We start from the raw sequence: 14,615 nt of genomic DNA on the forward strand, positions 1-14,615 counted from the left end.
CCCGGGGAAAGCGGACCCGAGCCCCACACTCACCATCGCCGCTTGCCGGGCCGCGGTCGCTCCCCGGGGCCGCGCGGGGCTCGGGGCCGACGCCAAGTTCAAACCTCGCCGCCGCTCGGAGGAGGCGGCGCGGGGCATCGCCGGCGGGGCCGGGCCGCGCTTAACAATGGGAGGCTCGGCCGCGCCCTGCGCCCCGGCTACAGCGGCGAGCCCGGGGCGCGGGGCTGCTGCGGGTGAAGCGGGGCGCCGGGCCCGGAGGGTGCGGGGGCGCCCGACCACCACGCCTACCGGGCCGCCGGGGCCGAGCCGGAGGGGCCGCGCTCGCTGCGCGCTCGCCACCAGGTAATCGCACAGGAAGCCTCGCCGATTGGCCCGGCCGCTCAGGACGGGATTTGCATTTCAATGGCAGCGCTGGCTCCCGAAGGTTTGAAAAAGGATTCCCGGCTGCAAGAGCCGGGCTCCGCTCGCCGTCCGCCCGCAGTCCGCGTCCTCGGGTCCTCGTGGTATTCAGGGGGCCGACTCACACACTCGGGCGCTGCTTGATCGGTTCACAGTCAGAAAGGTGTCTTAACTCCACCTCCCCGCCCCATTTTGAAATGAAGGGGGGAATCCCAGAACAAAATATCCACTTCAAAAAGCCCGCGCTCGCTTTTCAGGGGCTATATAAGTTAGTAATTGATCAAATGAAGCATGAATGAACAAGGTAAAAAGTTCACTTCTTTAAAAAAAAAAACACAAAGCTCGCATTACAAGGAAAATAGCCATCCTTTTCCTCCGTGGGTCCTTTTCCAGTATAAATCAACTGGAGAGATTCAAGTTGTTTCTGATCGTTAATGCTGTTCAAACCTCCCTTCCCAGTTCTTTTGTTTCCTGAGCATCATCTCTAGATGAGGAGCAGGTGATTATTAACAGGTTATGACTGTAATCTGAAAGGAAATTCTGGATTCAGCTTTGCAACCTTTGTGGTCTTAGGCAGTATACACACCTGCATTTATTTTGCATTGAGATAGAGGTACTCCTTCACTATTCTTAAGGAGGGTATGGTGCTATTTTCAGTTTCATCTTTCTTTAAAGGCTCCTCCAGACTCTTTCAATAGAGGTGGAAAAAAAATTTTTTTTTCTGTAAAAAGTATGTTTCCTAATGGCTTTCGCATGCATCTCCAGAGATTAACAGTAAGGTTTGAAATTGGCTTTTTCTCACTCAAGCAGCATGCCTGTTAAAATTTTATTTTATATGTAGTAGTTTTTATTTATATAGTAGTTTTTATATATTATTTTATATATATCAGGTTCTATATTTAGGATGATAAATACACATATAGACACAGAAAAGAGAATGTCTAATTAGGTAGGAACTAGAAACCTCAGTTCCCATAGAGTTAATATTATTTGCCTTTACTTGGCTGTGCTTTTTATAATATCCTGGCACAATACAGAAGCGTTAGGGGCTACAAAAACTACTAAATAAACCTCTTTATCGATATCTTCATGGACAGGCTTCCCCCTCCCCCAAGGTATTACCCCCCCCTTGAAGTTGCATTTTGTTTGCATCATGATATCACAGGCATGTACAAATATATATACACCTGCCCCACAGCCCGAGGGGTACCCACCCACACTGTTGCTAGGTGTTAGAAGCAGGGATGCTAATGTTGCCTGTTCTGTGTCCTAATGTTCTGTGGGGATCTACTCTTAGGTAGAAGCAGATGATGCTCAGAACTTAAGCTTTAAACAAGGTGGTCAGTCCTTACTGCTCAGAAAGCACTTTGCTGCTGCCGCCATGCCATGTCGAGGAAGTAAGACCTATTAGCTGAGGAAACACAGCCAGGAGCTCTGTAGGCAGAAGAGATAAGCCCTCCTCCCCTGCTGCTCCTCTGCCTTCTTTTCTAAGTGCTCAGGGTCAGGTGAAATCTTGTAAGGCTGGACCAGATTCCTCTACTCCTGTGTGAAACATCACTTTAAATTGGTGATTCAAAACACACTTTGGCCACTGAAAATAAACGCATGGTTACCAAAGGGGGAAGTGGGGAAGGGATAAGTTAGGAGTTCGGGATTAGCAGATACAAACTACTATATATAAAATAAACAACAAGGTCCTGCTGAAAAGCATAGGGAACTATATTCAATATCTTGTAATAACCTATAATGGAAAGGCTGTATACATATTTGAATCACTTTGGTTGCACACTGGAAACTAACACAACATTGTAAATCACCTGGACTGCAATTTAAAGAAAATGTTTTAGAAACACTTTAGATCCAGCTTTTACCTCCCACGTAGACTGCATGACACCAGTGAAATCCATCACTATGACAGGAAGTCCTGGGCTTCCGCTGTACCACAGATTCTGGAAAAACACTTTTTAACTTCTACCTATAATTTAGATGTATTGCCAGATACTTGTAGATAAAAGGAAAACAAATTGTCTCCTGGGATCAAAGGTGAGATTGGAAATGAAAAAATTTACACAGCAATAGAAAATTAGGCAGACTGCTCTCTGTATGAGCTAGGAGTAAGTTCCCTCACCTGGTCCTTCAGTTCCCCTTCAAAATGGCCCCCCCTGCCTCCCAAAGCATAAATGATAAATGACCGTGAAATAGTTACACATATCAGGTGTATATTTGGATAAATGCCAAGATGGTTTCTGTCAAGTCATGCTGCCTTTTCGTTCCTACATCAAGATCACTCCCAGAAATAGTACATCACACTAGAATCTAGAGCATTTTATTTCTTCTAGTGAAAAGATATACTGATCAAGAAATAAAGCTTTAAAAATGCTAAAATGTTTTATGAGGGGGTAACAAATACGAAAAATACACAACCTAATCTTAGAGAAAGGGTTTGCTTGGCCAATCAGCAACCTGCTGTTTGCATAGTTTTTCTTTTGTTTAAACTTATGATTCTTTTAAACATCTTTATTATGATATAAGACTTCCCAGGTGGTGCTAGTGGTAAAGAATCTGCCTGCCAATGCAGGAGGCGAGACGCAAGAGATGAGGGTTCAATCCCTGGGTCAAGAAGATCCCCTGGAGTAAGAAATTCTACTCCAGTATTCTTGCCTGGAAAACTGCATGGGCAGAGGAACCTTGCAGGCTACAGTCCATGGGGCTGCAAAGAGTCAGACACGACTGAGCGACTCAGCATACACACACACACACATTATGACATAATTTATGTACCATATGATTTACACTTGGTAAGAGGCACATTTTTGCCCTTTCCTCCCCAAGCCTTCACCAATTCCTTTTCTTCCCAACTCTCTCTTTAAAAAAAAAAAAAAAAATGTATCTATCTATCTATCTATATATATTTGATGTGGACCATTTTTAAAGTCTTTATTGAATTTGTTCCAATATTTCTTCTGTTTTATGTTTTGGTTTTTTGGCCAGAAGTATGTGGGATCTTAGCTCCCCAACCAGGGATTGACCCCTCATCCCCTGCATTAGAAAGCAAAATCTTAACCAATGGATCACCAGGGAAGTCCCTTCCCACTTCTCTTAATTAGTTTAACCTGCAAACCCAAATTTCAATTTGAGTTAAATATGATAACCTATAGCACCCCACTCCAGTACTCTTGCCTGGAAAATTCCATGGATGGAGGAGCCTGTAGGCTGCGATCCATGGGGTCGCTAAGAGTCGGACACGATTAAGCATTGGAGAAGGAAATGGCAACCCACTCCAGTGTTCTTGCCTGGAGAATCTCAGGGACAGGGGGACCTGGTGGGCTGCCGTCTATGGGGTTGCACAGAGTCGGACATGACTTAAGTGACTTAGCAGATGATAACCTAAAAATATTTAAAATCACATTATATTAATCTATACTGATTAAGGACCTGACATAATTCGAATGGTCTGATTCATTCTGTATACACATTTAAAAGTTTGTTTTTCCACTACGATTATCAGGTCTTGTTACTAAGGAGAAACCTGTGAGAATGAGTGTCTTTTTCAAACAAAAAGCTTAATCCTAACTGTCTTAGTTAGGATTACTGCCATATGTCTCTAAATTCCAATCTCAGCAGTTATGCTTTGAATTTTTAAATTTTAATTAGCCTAATACATTTAGTTATATCTTTAAAGAAACGACGTATAGAAATCTTATATGTGATTTGGATTTTGAACTTATTTCACAAATTTAGCTTCTTTTCAATATTACGATAATAAGTTTTTAATATATATTGCACTTTATTAAATGTCACTTAGAAATAGTCAACTATTCAGATGGCGGTGGGGTTAGTCACTCAGTCATGTCCAACTCTGTGATCCCATGGACTATAACCCGCCAGGCTCCTCTATCCATGGGATTTCCCAGGCAAAGATACTGGAGTGGGTTGCCATGTCCTTCCTTAGGGGATTTTCCCAACCCAGGAACTGAATCCAGGTGTCCCACATTGTCGGCAGATTCTTTACCACCTGAGCCAACCATTACTTCTTAACAATTCAGTTTGGCCTTTTTCCATTATTCCAAGTCAATAAAGTTTTCATATGAAGAATATAAGTATTTGAAACATAAGAATCTTTGCTAAATAATAGTAGTAACAGCAACTACAAGCTCTTGCATAGCTATACAATAAATTCCCTGATTCATCTGTGCTCTTCTTTTGGATGTTGACAACTTAGAACTACTGTCAAAATCTGTTGAATATTGAAAATCAGTTCTAGGGATTGTTTAATGGTCAGTATAAACACAATCAAGAAAGAATACTCTTGATTGATTCAGAGAGAAAATATTAGGAAGTACATATAGGTACTCCCTTCTCAAATGGCTATTTATTTGGGTTTAAGGTGAATTTTTCATAACTTCTAATGTAATATTCACTTTGACAAATATTTTTATTTTTTTGAACCACTCACAGAAAAATGTGAAAAACAAGTAAACAACCATCCTACTGAATAAAATGTTAAAATGGATATTGAAAGTAAGGAAATACATTTAAGACTGTTTTAAACCTGGGAAAGACTTTATTTCATGAAGTGATGATTGGAACAGGAAAGGGGGAAACCCTATATGCTTTCATCTTCTCAGAGTTAGTTACCCTCTATCACAGAGACCTTTCTCATAAATAGCCCAGTAAGCCTGGAAGTTCTCAGAGCTGACAATCTCCTCACTCTCTTTCTTTGTTGAAGGCATCTTCTGCTGCTAGCAGCTGATTCATACTGACAAGGGCACCTCTGTGTTTCCTGCTGTTCTTTGTAGCCTCAGGACCAAGACCCCAAGTAAAGACCTTTATGCAACCTAGTTATTACCAAGAAAGCTATTTAGAATCTTGCAAAGGTCAGAACCCGAGGAAAATAGGGAAGGACTAGGTAGGCCAAAGTTCAGTTACTATCTGCAACACTGCAAATGCATGTCCGCACAGCATCCCTGGTAGCTCAGACGGTAAAGAATCCACCTGCAATGCAGGAGACATGGGTTCAATCTCTGGGTCGGGAAGAGCCCCTGGAGAAGGAAATGGCAACCCACTCCAGTACTCTTGCCTGGAAAATCCCATGGACAGAAGAGCCTGGCAGGCTGCAGACCATGGGGTTGCAGAGAGTTGGACTGGACTGAGCAACTAAGCATACATTCAGCACTCACCAGCAGTATGCATGGTTTTGTGGGTCAGATGTGGGATCCACTATCAAATCTAGGTCTATCTAGCATCCACTATCAAATATGTGTAGGTCTAAACAGAAGCAAAATGAAGAACAGAACTAGCAGAAGGACAGTTTTTGTCGGTGAAGGAAGACAGCGAGTTTTTGTCTCATGGAAAAATAAGAGATAAAGGCCATTTTCAATGTTACCAGGGGAGGTTGGTTCACTGATTAAGCAACAGGTCAGCAGCCGCAAGTGACACTGGAGACAAGGATTGACAGCATTCTTTCTGGAAAGTCTAGGTTGAAAGATTAGAAACACATCCTGGAGACGGGAAGCAACCTAAATGTACGTGTAGAAAGTGGTTAAATTAATTGTGAAGCATATCGTGCAGCATTTAAAAGGAAAGAGGTAGACCTATATGGAGTGACACAGAAAAGGCACAGTGATTAAGGAACTTGCCCAGGGTCGTGTGGGTACTAAGACAGAGAGCTAGGATTCAAACCAAGATGGAAGACAGCTCAACTCGAAGTGTTAACCACAAATACCTACTTAACAGGCTCATGGGTGGATTCACGGCCTGATGCAAGATGTGTATTGTCATTTTGAAAGAATAGACAAGCATTTCCTGTATTTGTTTATTTCATTATAATTACCTGCTCCAGTGTAAGGTGATCAGTATAGAGTACAATGTAAAATCTGTTAATAGTCACCATTGCAACAAAAAGAATAAAATACTTAGGAGTATATCTACCTAAAGAAACAAAAGACCTATACATAGAAAACTATAAAACACTGATGAAAGAAATCAAAGAGGACACAAACAGATGGAGAAACATACCGTGTTCATGGATTGGAAGAATCAATATTGTCAAAATGGCTATTCTACCCAAAGCAATCTATAGATTCAATGCAATCCCTATCAAGCTACCAACGGTATTTTTCACAGAACTGGAACAAATAATTTCACAATTTGTATGGAAATACAAAAAACCTCGAATAGCCAAAGTAATCTTGAGAAAGAAGAATGGAACTGGAGGAATCAACCTGCCTGACTTCAGACTCTACTACAAAGCCACAGTCATCAAGACAGTATGGTACTGGCACAAAGACAGAAATATAGATCAATGGAACAGAATAGAAAGCCCAGAGATAAATCCACGAACCTATGGACACCTCATCTTTGACAAAGGAGGCAAGGATATACAATGGAAAAAAGACAATCTCTTTAACAAGTGGTGCTGGGAAAACTGGTCAACCACTTGTAAAAGAATGAAACTAGAACACTTCCTAACACCATACACAAAAATAAACTCAAAATGGATTAAAGATCTAAATGTAAGACCAGAAACTATAAAACTCCTAGAGGAGAACATAGGCAAAACACTCTCCGACATAAATCACAGCAAGATCTTCTATGACCCACCTCCCAGAATATTGGAAATAAAAGCAAAAATAAACAAATGGGACCTAATGAAACTTAAAAGCTTTTGCACAACAAAGGAAACTATAAGTAAGGTGAAAAGACAGCCCTCAGATTGGGAGAAAATAATAACAAATGAGGAAACAGACAAAGGATTAATCTCAAAAATATACAAGCAACTCCTGAAGCTCAATTCCAGAAAAATAAACGACCCAATCAAAAAATGGGCCAAAGAACTAAACAGACATTTCTCCAAAGAAGACATACAGATGGCTAACAAACACATGAAAAGATGCTCCACATCACTCATTATCAGAGAAATGCAAATCAAAACCACAATGAGGTACCATTACACGCCAGTCAGGATGGCTGCTATCCAAAAGTCTAGAAGCAATAAATGCTGGAGAGGGTGTGGAGAAAAGGGAACCCTCTTACACTGTTGGTGGGAATGCAAACTAGTACAGCCACTATGGAAAACAGTGTGGAGATTTCTTAAAAAACTGGAAATAGAACATATGACCCAGCAATACCACTTCTGGGCATACACACTGAGGAATCCAGATCTGAAAGAGACACGTGCACGCCAATGTTCATCGCAGCACTGTTTATAATAGCCAGGACATGGAAGCAACCCAGATGCCCATCAGCAGATGAATGGATAAGGAAGCTGTGGTACATATACACCATGGAATATTATTCAGCCATTAAAAAGAATTCATTTGAATCAGTTCTAATGAGATGGATGAAACTGGAGCCCATTATACAGAGTGAAGTAAGCCAGAAAGATAAAGAACATTACAGTATACTAACACATATATACGGAATTTAGATAGATGGTAGCGATAACCCTATATACAAAACAGAAAAAGAGACACAGAAGTACAGAACAGACTTTTGAACTCTGGGGGAGAACGTGAGGGTGGGATGTTTTGAAAGAACAGCATGTATATTATCTATGGTGAAACAGACCACCAGCCCAGGTGGGATGCATGAGTCAAGTGCTCGGGCCTGGTGCACTGGGAGGACCCTGAGGAGTCGGGTGGAGAGGGAGGTAGGAGGGGGGATCGGGATGGGGAATACGTGTAACTATATGGCTGATTCATGTCAATGTATGACAAAACCCACTGAAATGTTGTGAAGTGATTGGCCTCCAACTAATAAAATAATATTAAAAAAAAAAAATCTGTTAATAGGATAACATGCTTTTTCTTTTTAAACATTGATTTTCCTAATTTAAAAAATGGATAATATTCTTTATAAACATTCAAGTATTACAGAAATAACAGAGTGAATGTCCCATGTAATCCTAAATTGCTCCCCAAATCATTATCCACTGTTGGGTGGAAATTCCTCCAGCTCTTCTCTTTTATGGATGGTGACATGTTATCATTATGTATGTTAGTATTAACATATTTTTTCCAATAGATGATCACACTGTTTTCTAACATGCATTTTCATTTAATAATTTCAGACACCTCTCATAATGAAGGTGAAAGAGGAGAGTGAAAAAGTTGACTTAAAACTCAACATTCAAAAAACTAAGATCATGACTTCCAGTCCCATCACTTCATGGTAAATAGATGGGGAAACAATGGGAACAGAGACAGACTTTATTTTCTTGGGCTCCAAAATCACTGCAGATGGTGACTGTAGTCATGAAATTAAAAGACGCTTGCTCCTTGGAAAAAAAACTATGACCAATCTAGACAGCATATTAAAAAGCAGAGACATTACTTTGCCAACAAAGGTCCATATAGTCAAAGCCATGGTTTTTCAGTAGTCATGTATGGATGTGACAGTTGGACTATAAAGAAAGCTGAGTGCCAAAGAATTGATGCTTTTGAACTGTGGTGTTGGAGAAGACTCTTGAGAGCCCCTTGGACTGCAAGGAGATCAAACCAGTTAATCCTAAAGGAGATCAACCCTAAATATTCACTGGAAGGACTGATGCTGAAACTGACACTCCAATACTTTGGCCACCTGATGCAAAGAACCGACTTGTTAGAAAAGACCCTGATGCTGGGAAAGACTGAGGGTAGGAGGAGAAGGGGACGACAGAGGATGAGATGGGTGGATGGCATCACCGACTCAATGGACATGACTTGAGGAAACTCTGGGAGATGGTGAAGGACAGGGAGGCCTGACATGCTGCAGTCCATGGGTTGGACATGACTGAGCAACTGAACAAACAATAACTCCATGTCAGAAAATACAGTTTCATTTTGTTTCCTTTAAAAGTTGTGTGGGATTCTCAGAACTTTCTAAACTCACAGAAGAGCTTAGATAAGGGAATTTTCCCATTTACCTTTTCCTCTCCTCCTCTGCCCTTTCCTTCTCTCTCCTTCATCCATTCCAGTTCAAATACCACTTACTAAGTGCACCTGCTAACTGCAGGGTATGAGCGTATCAGGATGGATGAGGTCCTAGCCCTGACTTCAAGGAGTTCAATGTACTGGGAAACTCAGATATCTAAAGAAATTATTTCAGTACCACATGGTAAGGATACTTAGGTCTTATGGTCAAGAGCATGAATTGGATTCAAGAGCTTGCTAGCAGTGTACAAGGTTAGTTGATCTCACTAAGCCTTAGTTTTTCCTCTCTAAAGTAAGAATAATTACACCTCCCATTGGTTTTTGCAAAGATTATATGAACTAATCATTCAGTGTGTGTCTCTGGGAGGCAGGAGTAACCATGAGATATTAATGGTTCTTATTCCCTCCAATGGATTTCCTCATAGTCCTGTTTCCTCCCAGTTAGTGTCACTTACTGACCAAGGAAGGGATGACTCAGCAGAATTTTTTTATCATAAAAGAATCCAGGCTTAAGATCTGAAAGAATACTCAGAAAGAATACTTTCTCCAAAAGACATTACAGCTTTCTAGAATGAATAGAAGGGCAAGGAGAGTCAGAAGAAAAGTGAAGGAGAACTAGAAGCTGGAGCCAGTCTAAATCCTACATGACGCAAGATGGAAACTCCAGATAGGCTAAATGATTTGAGAACAGAAACTATGGGGGTTCCGATCCCAAGCAAGAACCTGGAGAATTGGCTCAGTCCAAGAGTTGCTGGGAACTCAGCACAGAGGAGGAATCAAAGAAATGTCTGTGCAGTACAGCTGGGCAGGAGAGAGGCTCAGGCTTTCACCAATCCTCCCAACCCAGAGTGGTCCAGGAGAGGCAGAAGGTTTCTGGTAAACGTGCCTGATGGATCTGAAGAGGCTGTAGACACCACTACCCCAACTATACCAGCATGGGGAGATGGTGACATGCAGACCAAAGGGACAACTTCATCCGACTTCCCTACAACACACACACACACACACACACACACACACACCTGGACTTTGCCTAAGCACCTCACAAGTCAGCTACAACCTTAGGAGCTGGAAAAGATGGATTGACTGACATTACCTGTGTCTCCTTGCTGAATGAGGTCTCAAAACAGAAATTATAGTCTTTTTCTTTTTTTTAAAGAAACAGATACATTTCTCCCATAATTGTGTTTTTGGCTCAAGATTTGTAACCACTAACCATGCAAAATGCTCAGCCCTGTCCTCTTGCCTAGCACACAAGAGCTCAAAAGTGGTAGCTCTTTTTATCTCACTAAATAGATGATTGTGCTGGCAGCAAACAGAGGAGAGGAGATTTATGTACGGGAAGGATGTAGAGAAGCTGTTTGAGACAGGTTCTGTAGGATGTGCACGAGCTCACGTGGGTAGGAAGAGAGGAGGAAAAGGTCAGGATGGAACACGTTTGAAGGTCCCGAAGTATCAAATAGCACAGACCAATTGGGGAACCGGAAGAAACATGGCAGGAATGGGCAAGTGGCAAACAGCGTAGCTACAGAGGCAGATGGTAGCAGGGAAGGCTTTTGGATCTCTTTCAGGATTTAGACTTTACCTTGTAGGCAGTGAGAAACACTTTCCACTAGTGTCATGACTGGATCTGCACCTTCAAGAAGTCATGCTGGTGGCATGTGAAGGATGAACTCAATGGGAGGTGATGGGCTCATTGATTTTTACCACTAGGGTGGACTCCCACTCCTGTGGGTCCAGTGTTGCGTCATGGTTAATAGTGCAGTTTCTGGGAGGAGAACTCAGATTTGAATCCTGGCCATAGCACCTACTATGTGACCTCAGGCTGATCATTACCAGCTCCACTGAAGCAATGTTCTCTTCTGTAAAATGAGAGCTAAAAACTGAACCTGCATCATAGGTTTGCTGGACTTTTAGATGTAAAACTGTATATGATACACTTAGAACAATGCCTGGCATAAAGTACGTGCCTATTCAATGTTCAGTCAGTTCAGTTCAGTCGCTAAGTCATGCCCAACTCTTTGTGACCCCATGCACTGCAGCACGCCAGGCTTCCCTGTCTTTCACCATCTCCTGGAATTTGCTCCAACTCAGGTCCATTGCATGGGTGATGGTATCCAACCATCTCATCTTCTCTTGTCCCCTTCTCCTCCTGCCTTCAATCTTTCCCAGCACAGGGTCTTTTCCACTGAGTTGGCTCTTTGCATCAGGTGGCCAAAGTGTTACAGCTTCAGCTTCAGCATCAGCCTTTCCAATGAATATTCAATGTTAGGCTGTACTTATAATCACAGTTAATTGCATAGAGGATAATGATGACCATATCAGAGAATGATGGTAAAATCTTCAACTCTGGATATTCATTTCAATTTTGGTCCACATTTCATGGGAGAAAAGCCACTTTGTAAATTCACTTGTAAAACGTGCAGGTCAAGCACAATTCAAACAATGAAATCTCACTAGCTTAAAAGTGACTATAGTCGTGCTGGCAAAAGGGTTTTCCCTTTTAAGTCCCAAAGCTCTGACCAGGATTGACGTGAACTGTGAACAGCTGCCACCTCCTATCAGCGGCAGCAACCTTCCGGAAGAAAGTGAAGTGTGCTTGGAATGTGAAGGGCAAAAAAAAAAAAAAGACATGTGATCTAGGTGACAATGAGAACTGTCAGCCCAGAACCCTGAAAGTTAAAACTCCAGAAGTGATGGGTCCTTAAGAGCATGGGTTCAGCTGGAGTACTTTCAAATACCAGCACGTCCTTGTCACCAGGACACTGGGGAGGTGAAGTGGACAAGGGCAATCAGGGCTGAGCCAGCCAGCATTCTCAGCTTAACCTGGGCCTGTGCACAAGCGTGAACATTGTTTTCTATCAAAGGAGCTGAGTGTCTGCACTGATGGTGCCTAAGAAGCCTAAGAACTGAGGATTGAAATCTTTTCTGGGACGTAACCCAAAATGTTTTGATGAAAGCTGTAAACCATTTTTTTTTCTTTCTAGAAAAATATTGATAAGTTAATGAAGATATAGATGACGATAAATAAGGACTGGGGAAAGGTATGAAGAAAGGGAGGCGTAATCAATTTAGGGATGGAATGCAGTGCAATTTCTGCCATTGGTCTGCACCTTATATTTTAACAAGAACTGCTTTCTTGTCTGAGTGCCTGCATGGTGGTTGGGTGGGGGAAATTGCCACTGAGACAGTGCAGGAGATGAGAGAGGAAAAGGAAGAAAGACTGGGCAGAGTAGACTTGGGATGAAAACAGCTGCATGCCTAGGGGGCCATAGGAGGGGCGTTTTATGGTCTAGTTGAGTATCTGAATCTAATCATATGTAATATACAAGTACAAAGCACAATGGGAAACAAAGATAGGTGATGCTGTGATAAACCGGCATACATATTGAACAAATGGTTTCTAGAAATGTGACTTGGAGCTTCCCTGGTGGTCCAGTGGTCAAGAATCTGCCTTGCAATGGCAGAGGCCACCTGGTTCGATCCCTAGTCCAGGAAGATCCCACGTGCCTCAGCACAACTAAGCCCGTGAGCCGCAACTACTGGGCCAGTGCTCTAGAGACCTCAAGTCATGACTACTGAGCCCCTGCACTGCAATTGCTGAAGCCTGTGGGCCTACAGCCTGTGCTCCGCAACAAGGGAATTCACTGCAATGAGAAGCCGGAGCATGCAACGAACAGTAGCCCCTGCTCACCGCAACTAGAGAAAGCCTGCTTGTAGCAATGAAGACCCAGCACAGCCTCCCCCATCAAATAAGACAAATAAATCTTAAAAAAAAAAAAAAGAAATATGTCTTTCTTTTTCACCCCAATTATTTTTATTAGTTGGAGGCTAATTACTTTACAGTATTGTAGTGGTTTTTGCCGTACATTGACATGAATCAGCCATGGATTTACATGTGTTCCCCATCCTGAACCCCCCTCCCACCTCTCCCCCCAAGGAAATGTGTCTTAATGTCTAAAGGCACCATGATATTCCACTGCTTACAAACTCTGACCTATTTATTGTAAAAAAACTCCTCCCCTGACCAAGAGAATTCATCAAAGACACCAACAATTATTTCTTCATGATGATACAAAACATCAACAAAACCAAATTACTTACTCTTTTAATTGATTTGGTCTTTCTATCATATCAGAATTTTAGGCCTCTCAAAAAGGATATCTTATTCATTAGCATCAAGACATCTATTCTACTGACTAGGTTTCCTTCCTAAGTTTGTATTATAGGAAGTCGTGAAAGTGGAGGTTGCTCAGTCGTGTCCAACTCTTTGCGACCCCGTGGACTACACAGTCCATGGAATTCTCCAGGCCAGAATGCTGGAGTGGGTAGCCTTTCCCTTCTCCAGGGGATCTTCCCACCCAGGGCTCGAACCCAGGTCTCCCACATTGCAGGCAGATTCTTTACCAGCTGAGCCACAAGGAAAGCCCTAAATATACATAAGTATTTTAAATATTTAAATGATATCAACATTGCCAGACACTGCTTTAAGAACAACCCAAGGTGCTACAGAAATATAACTTCAAGAGATAAAAATAAGAAAGGCTGTTAGGGTAAAACCAACTGGAATTTTTAAAATGTAAGTGACGTTCTTTGATGATTTACTGTTAATAAAATTTAGGCAGCATGGTATTTAATGTCTACATATTTTTTTAAAGGGAGTTAAATCCCTTAGGTTTTTTTTTTTTTAATTACCTTATCTTCATTTGTAAAATTATTTTTGAAAACAAAAGTTTTCCACTAGCTAGTTGGCAGCTTCATTGTTCTTGAAGTATTAGGGTCTCTAGCTCTCCAAATAAAAACAAAGAAATGTAGCTTCTGTTTACTTTTTGGCAGTTTCATCTTAACTGTTGACTGAAGCCAATTTGTCTCCCCTTATTTTTCAAAAAAGCTACAAACAATGTGCTTTTAAAAAAAGATTCTAGTCACCAAGCACCACGATTAATAGTTCATTTTCTAGGCTCTTTTTCATTTGCCTCAAGTCACACAGTTTTATTTTATACTTTCACATGTAGATTCCAGCAAGAGGAAGAATTTTCTCTGCTTTCATTTGCTTTTAAGCACAACTTTCTCCCAGCAGGTGTTCAGGAAACTGTTCTACTCCAAGCCGGATGTCAGCATTATTCAGCATACTTTAGTACTCCTGCCTAGGAACCCGAAGATAAGATGGGGGAGAAAATTTATTTTTAAAGTTCTTGTAATCAGCAGCTGTGGGAGGTGTCCAGAGGGTGGTTGATTGACCAAAGGCAATAAGATAGCAGAGTCCTGGGCAGGTCCTTGCAGGCTCCTGGCTGCCATTTCTTC

At 41.8% G+C, this 14,615-nt stretch overlaps 2 protein-coding genes across 3 annotated transcripts in view; both read right to left on the bottom strand.

Moving 5' to 3' along the window:
- SEPTIN11 (septin 11) overlaps positions 1-14,615 on the bottom strand; it is a 445,529-nt gene that overhangs the window by 292,296 nt on the left and 138,618 nt on the right. The gene's annotated exons all lie outside the window — the stretch shown is intronic.
- Positions 1-14,615, bottom strand: part of SHROOM3 (shroom family member 3) — a 172,706-nt gene that overhangs the window by 74,935 nt on the left and 83,156 nt on the right. The window contains exon 1 of one of the 2 annotated variants that reach the window (XM_065914200.1): positions 34-440. The exons of the other annotated variant lie outside the window; for it this stretch is intronic. The gene's annotated coding sequence lies outside the window, so the exon portion shown is untranslated. Of the gene's footprint in view, positions 1-33; positions 441-14,615 lie in introns of those variants that run through there. 2 annotated transcript variants of the gene reach the window in all.

This window comes from Muntiacus reevesi, chromosome 22, assembly GCF_963930625.1.
Source record: "Muntiacus reevesi chromosome 22, mMunRee1.1, whole genome shotgun sequence".
In the NCBI taxonomy this organism is placed as follows: Eukaryota; Metazoa; Chordata; class Mammalia; order Artiodactyla; family Cervidae; genus Muntiacus; species Muntiacus reevesi.